Source organism: Bos grunniens, chromosome 28 (genome assembly GCF_055505025.1).
Source record: "Bos grunniens cultivar Pamir isolate PY7600 chromosome 28, Bosgru_T2T1.0, whole genome shotgun sequence".
Classification (NCBI taxonomy): Eukaryota; Metazoa; Chordata; class Mammalia; order Artiodactyla; family Bovidae; genus Bos; species Bos grunniens.
In genome coordinates, this window is record NC_141192.1 from 693,921 (window position 1) to 712,455 (window position 18,535).

The 18,535-nt window shown below is 41.5% G+C and overlaps 1 long non-coding RNA gene across 2 annotated transcripts in view; it reads left to right on the top strand.

The window, feature by feature from the left end:
• Positions 1-9,589, top strand: part of LOC147342698 (uncharacterized) — a 153,335-nt gene extending 143,746 nt beyond the window's left edge. Inside the window, exons 9-10 of one of the 2 annotated variants that reach the window (XR_015157084.1) lie at positions 4,527-4,689; positions 8,924-9,589. This is a non-coding gene — a long non-coding RNA (uncharacterized LOC147342698). The remainder of the gene's footprint in view (positions 1-4,526; positions 4,690-8,923) is intronic. The other variant, XR_015157085.1, reaches the window with a different exon arrangement.
• Positions 9,590-18,535: the final 8,946 nt, after the last annotated feature.

The following is an 18,535-nucleotide window of genomic DNA, read 5'->3' on the forward strand; positions in this document are numbered from 1 at the left end:
TAGGGGAGGTTGAAAGGAAAGTAATTTAATGATAAATCCAGGCAAAAAGCCTGTGTATAAAATTAAACATGAAAAAAATGCCTGGCTAGTAAAAACAGAGTACTGTTTCTGGCAGAAGTGTTATTTTCCATTGTAAATACTGCGGTTATTAAGTCCTTGTGTGATTTTTGGCACGTTTTCATTTTTTTGGAGGATATTTTCAATAGTTTTGTTTCCTTCTCACTACCCTTATATGACTTCATAATGCTATTTGGGGGAAATTATGGGAGCTAAGAGGTCTTAATAGAGAATATTAAACGTATAATCTTAGAGTGTTTTAACAGGGCTGTCACTGCTGTTATCAGAATGCTGTTTCTAGTGTGCTTTTTGCCACATATAAGATGTGACATTTTCTGAGAAATGTATTATACTTTATAATGTTACAAGGAAAGAATCACAGACTCGGATTTTTTAAAAATTAAATATTTTTAATTGGAGGATAATTGCTTTACAATATTGTACTGGTTTCTGCCATATATCAATATGAGTCAGCCATAGTTATACGTATATCTCCTCCTTCTTGAGTCTCCCTCCCAGGTCCAACCTGGGATTTTGTTATTAATATATTGACAATATATTATAGTTTGAATTTTCTTTTTCTAATTTTGCTTGCTAACTCTTTCATGACAAAGAAATTTTAGCACACAATATCTTATATATTTGGAACTGCTAGGAATGACTGGGTTAAAAGCACAGAGCATTATTTCTATGATTTTTATTTAAAAAGCCTTTCTATAATATCATTTTGGATATAAGAGTAACATTTGAGATTGAAAATTTACTTCATTATTTGTCTATGTTTACCTGCTTTCGATGAAAAAACTCAAATTGAACAGATAAATGATTTCCATGTATCTAGACAATTGACAGTATTGTGCAAAGAGAATTCTGTAACTGATTTAACTTGTTTTACTCACATGTTTAAAACTGTGTGGACACGTTCTTGACCTACATCCTAACAATTAGAAACTTTAAAGGCAATGGAAGAAACAATTTTTCTCAAACAAGGACTATCCTGGAAGTTTGGTTCCAAATGCCATTATATATCTCTTTTCCCCAATATGTTCTGGTTCTTTTGCTTCAAAGGTTCTTTTGCTTTCAATTTTCTTTTGATGACTTTCTACCTGCCAAATACAACCCTCTAGTACATTTTCCTGTGGTTCACTTTTCTGCCTAAGTAGGAACAGTCTCAAATTATTGGGCACATTCATCTCATTGAGCCAGCTTGGAGTGAGGCAGCTCCAGCGGATAGTGGGGCTTTGAGTCACCCTAGACCTTATTTTGGATGTTGTCCAGGAGGTTATGGGAAGAAACTTGTTTTGAAGCTGATTGAACATCTCATGGGGTCCCTGTTATTATGTAACACTTATAAAGCGCTGAGACCCATGTGGTTCAGTCCCAGAGCAGTTGTGGCCAAATGAACGCTGTCCGGCTACTAATAGTTATTTCAAAATAATTCTTTACTTATGTTTCTCAAAAAGAAGGAAAAGGGGGGAGCTGGAGGAAGGGGAAGGGGGAGGAGGAGGAGAAGCAGGAGAAGGGGAGGAAGAAGTCACAGAGCTGGAAGCTCTTTTTGTTTCTCAGATTGCCTCAGGCGGGTTAGCTGTTTGAAAACCCCCTTTAACCTCACCACCCAACTCCAGCCCCCTCCAAAATGTCCCTTTCTTCCTTGAGTGTTATTCATTATTCCAAGTGCTGAGTTAATAAAGTTACAAAGAATCTAAGTGGCAGAAAAGAAGCTTCTTGGAGGAGGGAGCTGAGGGGGAGCATGCCAGAGCAGAGTGGGAGAGGCAAAGGGCTTCTTGATGAGCAAACACAGGGAAGGCTGGGATGACAGCCATTAATATGAGAGCAGATTCTAGACACCTTGGAAACGCTAGAGTTTCCTTTCTCTTTTTCTAATAATGCCATACTTATTAATAACTGCAGAGAGCCCTTTCTCTGCATGTTAGAAGGGGCCTGGGCTGTTTGCTTGGGATGCTTTCTTAGTAACTGGAAACCAGCACATCCCAGCAATACTCTTCAGGAACGTTCCCCACTTCCTACCACTCGGGTTTTTTTTTCCCCACTGAGAAGCTTCCCCTCAATAATATTTATAGATGATTCTTCCTGGCAATGTAAAAGAATTTCCCTGTTGCTTTCTAACCGAATAGCTGCAGATGCTTACAGATGCTGGGGGAGCTCACCTACTTTGCAAGGAAGAAAGGAAGGAAGAGAAAATATATAGTAACTGTGATATTGGTAAAACCAACTAGTCAACAAAGAAGGAAATTCTAGTGGCCAAGAAAGCCTCAAGGGAGAAGAAAGGCACAGAGCCTGTATCATAAACCTGGTGTCCGTCGAGGTCTTTACTGCTGGTTTTCACCACATCACCTTCTCTGAGTTGGTGTGTCTGAGTCAGGGCAAGGTGTCAGAACTCACCATCCAGGCGACCATTCTGAACATAGAAGAAAGCCCTTGGGAAACCAGGGTGGAGAGGAGGAGCGCTTCACGAATTAATCCACACTCTTCTCACCGCGCATGTGTGAGATGTGCAGGGCGCACTTGCCCGCGGCCGGGGCTCTGGTTACCTTTGGTGAGCGCCTTCTTGTCCAGAACCTGGCTGACCTGCTGAGCACGGATGTTCTTCTCCAGGTTCCGTTTCGTTTAATGTAGTGCTGATCGATGGCTAAGTAGCCCTCATGTTCAGCAAATGGAGGCACAGAGATTTACATTCTTTGCGGAAGGTGACACAATTGGCAACTGGGCCTCGGCTGCAAATCCAGGAGTCTGGCGCCAATGTCTGGGCCCCTGACTCCTCACTGCATCACGATAAAACAAGCCCGGGCGCCCACCCCCGTGCTGAACCGCAGGCAGGCAGCACGGCAGCCTGTAGTCTCTTGGTCAGTCTCCACGGCTGGCCAGCGCCACAGCCACCGTGCATTGTCTCCGACAGGCTGCTTGAATGTGGCGCATCAGTGCACCTTCTTAGACCTGTTTTGCTAACTGCTTTTCTGTGCCCGTTTGAATTCAGGAAAAAATCCCGAATTTCTCGATTGTTCCAAGGAGAGGAAGAATGGAAGAAACAGCAGCTTTCGCCTTGGAGCAGGGCCTGAGAGCTGTAGCGCGTCTCCCAGGCCAGCGCTGCCGCTGGGACTCTGGGGCCAAACAGCAGGCAGGCCCAGGGACTGCGGGGGCCGCTGGGACTCTGGGACCAAACAGCAGGCAGGCCCAGGGACTGCGGGGCGGGGCATTGTAAATGAGTGCTGTAATTTGGTTGCATTTTCTAATAAAACAAATGACTGCCCAACAGTGATTTTAAAAGTTGCAAATATATGACTTTTCCATCTTACGAGAAATACTCTTGTCATGGGACAATAAGTTGATTCTGTAAAATGTGGTGAATATTACCCACCTTGAAAATTCTTTCTTTTGTTATTTTTTTAGGATTAGAATTACTGTAGTACATGTACCTGGCAGATAGTAGATATTTAATAATAAGTAATAGGTATTATAAAAAAAGTGCATAATTTATCTAGCATATACCCTGCTCCCCATTGTAAGTACTTGGTTGGACAGTTGGGAATTTGTTACTTGAAATAGATTATAAAGAATTTTAATGAATGCAAACCGTAATAAACCTTAAAACTCCAGAGTTTTTAAGTCAAGGGTTGATTTTTTTCATGTGTCTTCATACAAATACTGGGCTTCCTGGGTGGCTCAGTGGTAAAGAACCTGCCTGCCAGTGCAGGAGACACAGTAGCCGTGAGCTGGCTCTGGGTGGGGAAGGTCCCCTGGGGGAGGAGATGGCACCCCACTCCAGTACTCTTGCCTGGATATACCGAGGACAGAGGAGCCTGGTGGGCTACAGTCCATGGGGTCAAAAAGAGATGCGACTGAGTGTGCACGCATGATCATGATAGTATAAATATCACCCTTCTCAAGGTTTCTGAATAAAAAAGGAAAACTGGAGTCTCCTTACTTGGGCCCACAAGATTTTCCCCAAGTGTGAGATCATTTCCTAACTCATCTCAGCCCCCTTAGCTTCTAGGTATTTCACTGCTCAAGTATCTTCCCTGAACTCTTACTACTTGTTCAGGCTCTGAAAGATCAGCTCCATCCCAACCTTGGTCTTGCTGGGAAAAATACTGTGCACCCCCTCCCCCTGAATTACTTATTTTCTTTCCCTTTGAGTGTTCCCAAAGGACTGTTTACTCACTGAGTAATAGAATGTTCTTTCACATTGTGCTCAATTAAACTCTGACCAATTCATCCTTAGAAGTGACCAATTTAATCATCCAAGGATCAACATATTAGAGTTGCTGGAAATAGGCATTTATGATGCTTATTGCAAATGCAAGCCGGTGTTTGGAATCTGGTGTCAAATGATTGCAGCCAGGTCAGATCCCTCATATTATTGTCTGAGATAATATTTTTCCCTAATATTTGCCTAAGGATGGAAGAATTCCCATTTAGGGTCAAACTTACTCTACTACTTTCCAACGCAGGAAAGAAAGGGCAGAAGCAGGCAAGCTGGCAAGAAGAAGCGGAAAGGACGCAAACAGAAAGAAGTAAGAAGCAATGAAGGGAGGAAGAAAGGAACGCTAGAGCAAAACCCCAGATGGTTCCGTGGTAAAGAATCTGCCAGCCGATGCAGGAGATTCAGGCAATGTGGGTTTGATCCCTGGGTCAGGGGGCTCCCCTAGAGAAGGAAATGGTACCCCACTCCAGTATCCTTGCCTGGATAATCTCATTGCAGAGGAGCCTGGCAAGCTACAGTCCATGGGGTTGCAAAGAGTTGGACACAACTGAGCCACTGAGTACATAGCAAAACCTGTAATGAGATTTCCATTTCTGGCATCTGACTGACTAGGTAGCTGGAAAAACCACACCAGTATAGAACACAAAAAAATCCTGGATAAAATGTCACAAAATTTAAATGCATGTTAAACATATGTGAAAATTAGAACTACCCTTCTTCCCTGGTTGCTCAGCTGGTAAAGAATCTGCCTGCAGTGCGGGAGACCTGGGTTTGATCCCTGGGCCAGAAAGATCCCCTGGAGAAGGGAATGGCAACCCACTCCAGTATTCTTCCCTGGAGAATTCCATGGACAGAGGAGATTGGCAGGGCTACAGTCCATGGGGTTGCAAAGAGTTGGACATGACTGAATGACTAACACATACACACAGAGGTCAGAAATAAGGAAGTTCAAAGCTGGAAATTCTCCTGGGAGTGGAGTCAGGGCAGGCATTTGACTCTAGGGTAGAACCTAGAGCTTGGTTTTTTTAATAGGCTTTACAGTAGGATGAAAGAGAGAATCTGGGATCTTATCAAGGTTCTAGGGCAACTAGAGAGTTTCCCATAAAGCTGGGATTTGGAAAGATGACAGCTTCAACGGATAAACCTAGCTAACACCCATTCTCTATAGCAGCACTCTTAAAGAGAACTTTCTGGGATCATAGAAATGCTCTGTATATGTAGCTGTGTGTGGGCATTGAACTTTTGAATGTTACTCATGTAACTGAAGAGCTGTGCTAGGAATTTTATTTGTTTTATTAATCTTAGCTTATTGTCACAGATTAAATATTAATAATGATTGCCACACTGAACAATCCAGCCCTGGAGTCTAGAGCAAGGATGTGCAAACTACAGCTATCGTGCCAAATTGACCTTACCACCTGATTTTCTAACGTTTTATTGGAGCACAGAGTAAGGGAAGAAAAAACCCTTTCTTCTACCTTCTTATATCCAGGGCCTGGGTCTTGTGAATTAAATTGATCAAAGACAGATTAACAAGAGAAAAGACTTTACTATGCATGCACATAGGACCTTCACAGGAAAGAAGTTAAAAACCCAAAGAGATGATAGACCTGGGACTTATTTACCATTTCAACAAAGGGCAACAAATTGTGAACTGACAAGACAGAAAAATGAGCTTACATTCCAGTTCAGTTCAGTCGCTCAGTCGTGTCCGACTCTTTGCGACCCCATGAATTGCAGCACACCAGGCCTCTCTGTCCATCACCAACTCCCGGAGTTCACCCAAACTCATGTCCATGGAGTTGGTGATGCCATCTAGCCATCTCATCCTCTGTCGTCCCCTTCTCCTCCTGCCCCCAATCCCTCCCAGCATCAGAGTCTTTCCAGTGAGTCAGCTGTCCGCATGGTGGCCAAAGTATTGGAGTTTCAGCTGCAACATCAGTCCTTCCAATGAACACCCAGGACTGATCTCCTTTAGAATGGACTGGTTGGATCTCCTTGCAGTTCAAGGGACTCTCAAGAGTCCTCTCCAACACCACAGTTCAAAAGCATCAATTCTTTGGCACTCAGCTTTCTTCACAACCAACTCTCACGTCCATACATGACCACTGGAAAAACCATAGCCTTGACTGGACCTTTGTTGGCAAAGTAATGTCTCTGCTTTTGAATATGCTATCTAGGTTGGTCATAACTTTCCTTCCAAGGAGTAAGTGTCTTTTAATTTCATGGCTGCAATCACCATCTGCAGTGATTTTGGAGCCCAGAAAAATAAAGTCTGACACTGTTTCCACTGTTTCCCCATCTATTTACCATGAAGTGATGGGACTGGATGCCATGATCTTCGTTTTCTGAATGTTGAGCTTTAAGCCAACTTTTTCACTCCCCTCTTTCACTTTCATCAAGAAGATTTTTAGTTCCTCTTCACTTTCTGCCATAAGGGTGGTGTCATCTGCATATCTGAGGTCATTGATATTTCTCCTGGCAATCTTGATTCCAGCTTGTGCTTCTTCCAGCCCAGCATTTCTCATGATGTACTCTGCATAGAAGTTAAATAAGCAGGGTGACAATATACAGCCTTGACGAACTCCTTTTCCTATTTGGAACCAGTGTGTTGTTCCATGTCCAGTTTTAACTGTTGCTTCCTGACCTGCATATAGGTTTCTCAAGAAGCAGGTCAAGTGGTCTGATATTCCCATCTCTTTCAGAATTTTCCACAGTTTATTGTGATCCACACAGTCAAAGGCTTTGGCGTAGTTAATAAAGCAGAAATAGATGTTTTTCTGGAACTCTCTTGCTTTTTCAATGATCCAGCGGATGTTGGCAATTTGATCTCTGGTCCCTCTGCCTTTTCTAAAACCAGCTTGAACATCTGGAAGTTCATGGTTCACATATTGCTGAAGCCTGGCTTGGAGAATTTTGAGCATTACTTTACTAGCCTGTGAGATGAGTGCAATTGTGTGGTCGTTTGAGCATTCTTTGGCATTGCCTTTCTTTGGATTGGAATGAAAACTGACCTTTTCCAGTCCTGTGGCCACTGCTGAGTTTTCCAAATTTGCTGGCATATTGAGTGCAGCACTTTCACAGCATTATCTTTCAGGATTTGAAATAGCTCCACTGGAATTCCATCACCTCCACTAGCTTTGTTCATAGTGATGCTTTCTAAGGCCCACTTGACTTCACATTCCAGGATGTCTGGCTCTAGGTCAGTGATCACACCATCGTGATTATCTGGGTCATGAAGATCTTTTTTGTACAGTTCTTCTGTGTATTCTTGCCATCTCTTCTTAATATCTTCTTCTTCTGTTAGGTCCATACCATTTCTGTCCTTTATTGAGCCCATCTTTGCATGAAATGTTCCTTTGGTATCTCTAATTTTCTTGAAGAGATCTCTAGTCTTTCCCATCCTGTTGTTTTCCTCTATTTCTTTGCACTGATCACTGAGGAAGGCTTTCTTATCTCTCCTTGCTATTCTTTGGAACCTGCATTCCATTGGGAATATCTTTCCTTTTCTCCTTTGCTTTTCACTTCTCTTCTTTTCACAGCTATTTGTGAGGCCTCCTCACAGCTATTTTGCTTTTTTGCATTTTGGGAGTGGCAAATTATGGAGAGGTAAATATGCAGGGAAACTAAAGGAAGATCAGGTTTTTAAAGGTTTTCCAGACTCAAGTTGGTGCTACCCCAGTGCTGAGTCATCAGTTCTTCGTGGGACAGGAGAGTGCACGGGTGAATCTTCACAGAAGGAGATGTGCGCCCTGCTCTCAGGCAGAAGGGGCAAGTGCAGAGAGTTCCCCTACATTTGCTGTTTCTCGATCCCTTTCAGTTAAAAATAATCCAAATGCCAACGTGGCAGAGTTTGGATGGTGTCTTGCCATCCCCTCCAACAGGCACACCCATTTGTCAGTGGATTGTCTATGACTGTTTTGCAAAGGAAGAGCAGGGTTGAGTAGTTGCAAAATGAGGGTCATATGGACAACAGAGACGAACACGGTTCCTGTCTGATCCTCTAAGAAAAAGGTTACTGATTCCTGGTCTCAAGTATTAGAACTGAGATAGGACTGGTCTTGCTTTTGAGTGGAGGGAGGGATAAAGGGGGAAAAAAATCAATTCTTAGATTCAGAAAGGTCAGAAAAACAGGCAGTATTTACTAAAATTCTCATCAAGAAATATAGGAAAGGTTCAGAACCTCAAAGACAAAGAAAAGATCTTACATGCTGAGAGTGGGAGAGAAGTGAGCAAGAGAGAAAAATATCGTCATATTTCTTCAAATCTAAAAGGAACATTTTAACAATTGAGCATGTTCACATTTGTAACCAGTAGATGGAAAATGTTGTGTCATAGTTGAATTGACAGTATTTTTCTGTCTCAATAATAAATAGAAAAGTGGTATACTCAACAATCGGTTATATATTGGCGCTAATGAAATATGGTACCTGTAATGGAATGACAGCCAGACTGAGAGCTGATGTCTCACCTGCAAGAGCAGAAAATGGTGGTGGGACTTTTCTAGAAGCCAAGCGATGTCCTAATTGTTTTTTTGTTTCTAATTAGTTTAAAATTGTCAGCTTATTTAATCTCCACGAAACCTTATGAGGTAAGCTTTTATTAATCTAAGTTTATAAACTGTAAATGTTTATTGCTTTATAGAAAAGAAGAACGAAAGCAGAATCAAGATTCAGATTCACGTAGACCAGTGGTCGTAACAGGTATATGTTGATGCCTCCGCGAAAAAGAAGAGACAGGAAAAATCAAAGAAGTGACATAAAGTTCTTTTCTTGAAAAATAACAAGAAAAAAGGCAAAACCAATGGTACATTTCTGTAAGATACATTTCGGGAAGAAGGAAAATGATCTCATGAGAAATGTCTGTGAGAAGAAATCATGCAAGAAGAAATGCAGCACAAAGAAAGTAGTTAAAATGACTGAAAATGTAAACACCATAGACTCTATTGATCATGTCCAGTTTTTAGTGTTTAAAGAAAACAAATGAAACCTACATTTTGTGGAAGACCAAGCAAGCTGGGAACGGAATGAGCAAATTTAAAACATTGTAAAGCTCTTTAATGATTTGGAAGAAAGATAACATGCTAATATACTCTGAACTGTTTTCAGTTACATGTCTATAATGATTTAAAGAATACCAATTCAAAAGTATAGAAATTAACTGTAAAACTTCATGGAAAAGTAAAATGAGAAGTTAAAAACAAACAAAGGCCTCTACTAGTCTGAAAAGAGGAAAATAAATTAAATAAAAAAACAAAAACCACAGAAATAATGTAGCAGAAATAATAAATGTATCTGTAATCATAAAAAAGTAAATGGTATCTTTTCTTTATTTTAAAACAAAACTCACATTAAATAAAACAAAATGTAGCCATAGAATGATTATTGAGAGACCCACCTAAAACATAAGGACACTAAAGGTTCAAATAAGAAGGTTGGGAAAATGTGCCAGACATATAGTAACTAAAAGAGAGTTGGTCTAGTTGCAGTAGTAACTTAAGAAAGATTTTAAGGAAAAATGCATTACTGGAAAAAAAGAGGATTACTATTACTAAAATATTCCATTTCTAGGAAGATATAATTTTAAGATAAAAACCTGAGTTTACCTAATAAGTCATTATTATACAGACCATATTCTGCTTTTTTTAAAAAATATGTTTCAGTATCACCAATTAACAATATTATGATATTTTCAGGTGGACAGCAAAGTGACTCAGCCATGCATACACATGTATTCACTCTCCCCCAAACCCCCGCCCACCCAGGCTGCCACATAACACTGAGCAGAGTCCCCCGTGCTGTACAGTAGGGCCTTGCTGGTTATCCATTTTAAATACAGCAGTGTGTGCATGTCCATCCAAACTTCCTGTCTCTTTCCCCCATGCTCCCTCACTGGCAACTGTAGGTTCATTCTCCAAGTCTGTGAAACTGTTTCTGTTTCGTAAATAAATTCATTTAGATCATTTCTTTTTAGATGCCATAGATAAGGGATGTTATTACAGTATTTCTCCTTTTCTGTCTAACTTACTTCACTCAGCACGGCAATTTCTAGGTGCATCCATGTTGCTGCAAATGGCATTACTGGATTCTCTTTAGTGGCCGAATAGCACTCCATGGTATAAATGTACCGTCTCTTCTTTATCCCTTCCTCTGTTGGTGGGCATGTCGGTGGCTCCTTGTCTTGGCTGGGGCAGACAGTGCTGCAGTGGGCCCCGGGGTGCAATCATCCTTGTGAGTCACGTCACAGACCACAGTCTATGGTCTGCAGTTAAGTCAGAACTCAAAATCCAAAACACATTTAATACAGTAATCATCTGTTTGGTAGTTTTAAAAGCATACTTCTAAAGAATTCATGAAATGTAGAAGAAGTCATAATGGAAATTCTTTAGGACTAAAAACTAAATAAGATTCTGTGTATCAGAATTGCATGTTACAGTTAAACTAATATTAAGGGAAATTTATAGCCTTAAATGCTTATATTAAAATGAAAAGGGTAAAAATAGACTTTTTTAGCCAATATAAGAAAATAAATACTAAACATCAAAGTAGAACAGAATTTAGTAAAAAACGAAGATATGATATATCAGACAAGAAACATCCAATGTGTTCTTTTGGAAAGTCTGAAAAATACTGAAGCTCTGGGAAGACAGAATAAGAAAAGAAAAAACAAGCACTGAAAACAAATCAATACTAGGAATGAAAGAGGACTCAGTCACAAACAGAACTGAGGTTTAAAATATACCGAAATAGAATATAAGGAACAACTTTATAATATGTAATATATTTGAATCAGGTAAATTGGAAATTCAGGTAAAGTTGAATCAGGAAAGTAGGTCTTCCCTGTAGCTCAAAGGGTTAAGGGTTCTCCTACAATGCAGGAGACCACGGTTCGATGCCTGGGTCAGGAAGCTCCTCTGGAGAAGGGAATGGCAATCCACTCCAGTATTCCTTTTTTTTTTTTTTTTGGCTTCCTGAGATTTTTTTTTAAATTTTATTTTATTTTTAAACTTTACAATATTGTATTAGTTCTGCCATATATCGAAGTGAATCCGCCACAGGCATACATATGTTCCCCATCCTGAACCCTCCTCCCTCCTCCCTCCCCATACCATCCCTCTGGGTCATCCCAGTGCACTCCAGTATTCTGCCTGGAAAATCCCATGGACAGAGGAGGCTGGCAGGATCCGTGGGGTCGCAGAGTCGGACACGACTGAGCAACTACTACTACTAAAGGGGAGATATTTACAGAAAACATGAATTACTGAGACTCATTCAAAGAAATACTAGACCTCAATCAACTTGTGTCTGTGAAAAGCACGAATTCTTAGTTAAAAAAACAAAACTCTGTCCTAGGAAAATACCAGACCCAGTTAATTATATAAGTAATTTGCCTGGATGCTCAGGGAATTGAAAATTTTAATCTTACATAAAGACTTTGAGAGGTTCACAATAAAACTAGAAAACTAATTAAGCGGTATACAGATTGGAATGGAGTGATATAAATATGATTATTTGCATGTATGCTGTTGTCTGTGTGTTAAATCTTTCAGAGTACATGGTACAATTGTTAGAATTAATATGAGAACTCAGCAAATATATTGATATAAAATCCATATACAAAAGTCATTTGCATTTCTGTACACTAAAAATAGCATTAGTAATTATTATTAATATAATAAATTTGAAATTTATGAGCATAGTCATTAATGACATGAACTCAGGTTCAAATTCCCCATCATTTCTAGTTATGTGACTTTTGTCACATTATTTAACCTCTCCATGGCCTAGTCTCTTTATCTGTAAAACAGGATAACAGGTTAATAATTATACCTACCTGATGTGTTTGTTAAAAGAGTAATACAAAATGTGGAGACCAATACTTGGCTTTGTAAGAATTGGCATGTACCATTAACGTGAAAGGTAAGACCCAGAAACTCTTAGAAGAACACATATAGAAGAATATCTTTATGACTTCCAGGATTTGGAAAGATTTCTCAACAAAATACAAAACACACACACCAGAACTGGAAAGGGTAATAAATCCAACCACATTAAAATCAAGAACTTATGTTCATCAAAAGTACCATGCAAAAAGTGAATAGACAAGCCACGAACAGCAATGATAATCTCAATAGCTATAACCACAAAGGATTTATATTTAGTGCATATGTATAAATCTGCAAACCAAAAGAACCCAATAGAACATCTCAAGATATACTTTGTAGAAGAAGAAATATCAAAAGTCATCCAGCATATGGAAAATGCTAAAACCTCATTAACTATCAGAGAAATGCAAATTAAAACCGCAACATAAAATTTTAAATCCCACAACTGGCAAAATTGAAAGTATGACATACCAGCCGTTGGTAAAATAGGAAGCCATGCATTGCTGGTGGAGGTATAATATAATCATTTTGGAAAAAACAAATATGGCATAACCTATTAAAACTGAATATGTGATTACCTTATCATCTGGTAATTTGTCTTCTGAGTATAAACCTTATGACTTGCTTGATATTAATTTTCCAGTCATATTTTTCTAATTAATAAAATAAAATATTCAAAAGCTTTGTGCATCAGTTCAGTTCAGTTCAATTCAGTTGCTCAGTCATGTCCGACTCTTTGCGACCCCATGAATCACAGCACGCCAGGCCTCCCTGTCCATCACCAACTCCCGGAGTTCACTCAGACTCACGTCCATCGAGTCAGCGATGCCATCCAACCATCTCATCCTCTGTCATCCCCTTCTCCTCCTGCCCCCAATCCCTCCCAGCATCAGAGTCTTTTCCAATGAGTCAACTCTTCGCATGAGGTGGCCAAAGTACTGGAGTTTCAGCTTGAGCATCATTCCTTCCAAAGAAATCCCAGTGCTGATCTCTTTCAGAATGGACTGGTTGGATCTCCTTGCAGTCCAAGGGACTCTCAAGAGTCTTCTCCAACACCACAGTTCAAAAGCATCAATTCTTCGGCACTCAGCCTTCTTCACAGTCCAACTCTCACATCCACACATGACCACTGGAATATGTATACAAATACATGTGTGTATACATGTATGTTCATATGTTTATGTACACATGTATTTGTCTCATGTACATATTCATGATACATATATTCATGTTGCTGTATCTCTCTCTCAGTCATCTACCTACCTATTTATCTCTCTGACTAGCCAGATACTAATACCCTTTTTTAGGAACCTGTATTTTAGGTTCTTAAAAAGTTTGAAGAAACATTAATACTTGTAACTTATCTTTTTCTTTGAAAACTTTTTGGTTTTATGCAAATTTTCTCATTTATTACCAGATAGATGAGCAAAATATTCTCTTACACAGCTTTAGCATCCCCTGTGTTTGGCATAAAATCTTGTTTTTCATTTTTAGTTTGGGGAATCTTTTCTCATTTTGTTATTAATTGATTTGTTCAAAAAATGTGCCTTGAATGATTTGCATATGGGATTACTACAGACGTTGAGAAGTGTCTTCTGTTTATAGCAAGGTTTGCCTGATATTTAATGATATATTATTTGACACATAAAGGATTATGACAGTCACGTGTTTATTCTGGATTATCTATTTCATGATCGTGCTGTGGTTTTCATGTAATTTTCATGCCTTTTTAAGCTTTAAACTCCACTGGCTTTGTTGTGTTACTGAAGACCCCTGTTGTGTCTTCTGCTCACACATATCTGATCCACCTCCTCCCTGTCTCTGAGCTGCTTTGCTGAGGAAGTCCTCATCTCTGCAGCCTAGAGTACTTTTACCGCAACTGAATGTCTCTCATTTACATACTCTAATATCTCAATACTTGTTCTTACTCCCATCTTCTCATTTTCTATTTTGTGTTTTTTCAAATGGTTATTTTTTTTTTTCCTATATTCACTAAATGGCCTATGCTATTTTTGAATTTTCTTTGTCTTGGTCACTGAAAAGGTGTGCCATCTCTTTTTATTTCTTTGCGAGGCAACATTTAGGACTAGAGGGCTACAGTGTATGTGGGAGGGGCTGTGCAGTTTCCCACAAGGAGCTCGCCTTTTACAGGCTGGTGGACAAGGAGGCAGCAACAGGCTGCTGCTGACCCACACTGAGACACTGAGGCGCCAAGAACCTGCCACCTAACTGTCCTGCCATGAACTTTCAGCCAACCCCGTCCAACCCAGTAATTGCCTAAGTGGCCTTCCTAATCAGGAGAGAGGTTTCCATTTGATTCCCACATTTCCAGAGCACGGAGTCTCTCTTAATCAGGGCTACGGTGACTGGTGCCCCGTGATGCGGGGTGTTTTGGACTAAGGAGATAGCTGTCCTCACGGAGCTCTCTGAAAGCATCGCTCCAGCCTTGGCTGGTGAGCCCATGATGCTGCACCATGACTTCTGCGTGCTAAGGCCCGTGCCTCACACTTCACATGCCCCTCTGTCCCCACGCTGCCGGGCATAGCACTGTCCTAGCTCGATGGGTGCAGAAGACTTAGGGTGCTGCTCTCCTCTGTACAGACCACAGCGCTTCCAGGAGCAAAGGCAGTGAATCCGACTGCAGGACTCTTCTCCCATCTGGACACGTGGGCCCATGGCAAGAGGGCTTCCCACCTGGGTAGAGGCTGGGGGGCCAGGGACATGTGGACTAAGCCTCAAGAGTGGTGGAGAGCTGGTGCTTCAGGCTGAACATCTTGGGTGTGAGCTGAGGTGCCTGAGTAGGAAGGAACCTGGGAAATTCAGGGAGTAGGGCTGGTAGGTGGAGCTGGGCAAGGGGCTACCTGAGAAGGCCTTGAGCGCTCTGCTGGTTGGAAATGCGCTGGTAAGGACCCTGATTAGAGGTGGGATCTGTTATGAAGGCATCATTATAATCCGAGAGGAAAAGTGTTGAATGAATTGAGGCAGGAAAAGCGGATAAAGAGAAAGGGGGGCTGAAGAAATCTGAAAGTGACAAACCAGGAAGGGTCCAGGAGCTGACTGGAGGGTGGGCTGAGAGGAAACGCCCAGGAAATGCCCATGAAGTTTGGGGTGATGGCAATGCCTTTTAAGTAGGGAGGAAGCACAAGGGGGACCAGGGCAGGAGGGGCTGCAACGGCAGAGCCTGGATTCTGGGGACTGCCCCACTGGAACTAGAGGTTGGGGGAGGGTGATTGCACGGAAGAGGGGGTGAGGCAGCTGCACGCTGCCCCCCTGGTGCTGGTTCTCTCCCCTCTGAGCAGTTCTGCCGCCGGATGTGGGACACGATGTGAGAGCAGGGCAAGGGGTCCAGAGCTGTGAGGGACCTGCCTTTCTGGGAACTGGCTGTGCTGATGGCTGCCGAGGGGAGGAGGCACCAGAGGCTGCCTCCAGGAGATGCTGCTGAGGAAAACAAAAAGGAATGAATGAGTGAAAGAAAAAAAAAAAGAAAGAAAGAACTGAAGGAATGAATGGAGGAGGAGGGGAAGGAAGGGAAGAAGGGGTTGTTTCTTCAGTTCTAGGCACAGTTCTAACCCTGCTGCACATACTGTCTTCTTGTGATAATCCTGCTTTGTCACCTCATCTTAAAGATGAGGAGACAGAGGTGTCACAAGGATAAGCCATGATGGAGCCAGAAGTCAAATCCTGGCAATTGGATTCAGACTTCTCATTCTATTGCCTGGTATGGATGAATGACTGAATGAAAGGTGGGGATGGAATTAAGATGTACAGCGTAAGTAACTTACTGACTACACATTTAGTGATAAGGAAATTATAATCTGAATGGTCTACAGGGGATTCGTCTATGCTGCTGTAAGTCAGACAGTGGCTACTGTTGGCAGTGTGGGGGCTGGGAGGGCATTTGGGCAGAGCTTCTTTGGTGCCAGTCATTCCATTTCTTGAGCTCAGTGCTGACTCCTCAGGCCTGACGCACAGGGAAGCCTAGATTATTTAAATTTGAAGTCTTGCCAACAGGCATGGCATCTTTGGGCAGTTTGGATTATGACTGATAGAATTAGTAGAATAACAGAATGCGTCACTGAGCTAACAGATGCAGTGTGTCTGAAATGTGAGCGTAATTTTAGACTCAGGCTTAGAATTGTTGCCATGACTGAAGGAATCTGTTTGAACTTTCCAAGCTCCATGGGGCTGGAGACACTTGAATGCTAAGACAAGGCAGGTTGCTGCTTCATTTCTCTTGGACACAACTGCCAAGAGTCAGTCTCCCTTGTCCAGCTGGCCCTGGGCAGGTTGGGATGGGAATTTCATCCATGCACAAGAACTTCTGGACACGATGGCTTGGCTTCATTTGGTCTTTGGCATCTTTATAAGCCTCTGTCTTCTTGCCTTGCTTTAAGTAAGTTCAGTTCAAACTCTGTGAGTTGCTTTTGGCTCTGGCCAAATTCTGCTGTTTAGAGATTTGTTTCTTTTTGATGCTGTATGAGTCGACAGTCACTGCAGGCACCGAGGAAGGACATGTGGTGAGGACAATGGAAAACAGACCCGTGCCTGCCAAATAAGGAGATAGAAAGACTCACCCTTTGAGTTATATAAGTGGCTCAGTTCAGGATGTACAACGCCAAGAGAGAATGCGCCCTGGCCCGGTGGTGGGATTCCTCGTGAGCAAGCGCCTTTCTTTGTATCTGGGTTCAATAAAGATAATTCACTTCATCCAACATAATCTTCAAGTATTCTATGGATTCTTTCCCAAGATCTTTCACCTACTTCTAAAATGCAACCAAGTGTGGATTTTGGGCTGGGCTGGAAGAAACGATGGAAAATTAGCAATTTGGGGCTCCTTTTTAGTTCTAGAACACTCGTGAAATTCCAACAAAAGATGACACGAAGCCCCACCTCTTACAATATCTGCCCCACTAGGTAGATGGCTGTTTGCATTCTTGAGATTTGAAAGGCTGAATTGTGTCTGCGAAAAGAAGAGGCAGTTCTCCAGTTGGTCACTCAAGCTTGTAGTCATCAATGAAAAATTGGAGTGAGATCCCCTTTGACACCAGAAAAAAGAACAGAAACATGTATTCTGACTTCTTGACATTTGGCTGATAGTTATAGTGGAGCAAGTAAGAATACCAAGAAATGACCTATTCTCATAAGATAGACAACACAGTTTCACAATTAATATAGCACCTTAAAAACACAACAAAAATTTCCAGCTTGTTGAGGTGGAAACAACAGAATTTTCTTTTGTATTCCTTAATTATTTTAAATTACATACTTACATATGTGTCTATTAGCTGATTTTTTTCCTCCAGATAATTGTAGTTCCCTGACAATGAGGCCTTTTCTGCACCACGCCCCCCCGCCCCCCACCCCCATCCCCGCCATTTCTATTTCCCAGCCCTAATACAGTGCCCAGAAGATTGTAGTTTTATAGTTAGTATGTTGTTGTTGTTCATTTGCTAAGTCACATCTGACTCTTTGCAACCCCATGGACTGTAGCATGCCAGGCTCCCCTGTCCTTCACTATCTCCCGGAGTTTGCTCAAATTCATGTCCATTGAGTCGGTGATGCCATCCAACCATCTCATCCTCTGCCACCTCCTTTTCCTCCTGCCTTCAATCTTTCTTTCCCAGCATCAGGGGCTTTTCCAATGAGTCAGCTCTTCACATCAGGTGGTCAAATTATTGGAGTTTCAGCTTCAGCATCAGTCCTTCTGATGAATCAGGGTTGATTTCCTTTAGGATTGACTAGTTTGACCTCTTTGCAGTCCAAGGGACTCTCAAAAGTCTTCTCCAGCACCAGAATTAGAAAGCACCAATTTTTCGGTGTTCAGCCATCTTTATGATCCAGTTTTCATATCCATTCATGACTACTGGAAAAACCATAGCTTTGACTAGACTGATCTTTGTTGGCACAGTAATGTCTCTGCTTTTTAATATGCTCTCTAGGTTTGTCATAGCTTTCTTTTCAAGGAACAAGCATCTTTTAATTTCAAGGCTGCAGTCAGCATCTGCAGTGATTTTGGAGCCCAAGAAAATAAAAATCTGTCACTGCTTCCACTTTTCCCCCTTCTATTTGCCATGAAGTGACAAAAACTCCTGTCCTCTCAAAGCTTACATTTAATAGGGATGAGACAGACTTAGAAGAAAAGGGAGGAAGACTAATAGTAACCGATGAGGCAGGGAATATTATGGATTATGTATATGTTTTGGAAGAATGTGGAAAAGCACTGGTGGAATTTGTAGAGTGGAGGAAAGGCTTCACTGAGGACTGTCACTCGTGTCAGGTTATCTGGGAGGCATAGATTTATGAGGGAAAAGCACTCTAGTCACAGAAAATCACAGGTGCAAAGGGGATGCAATGGAGGCACATCCCAAGTT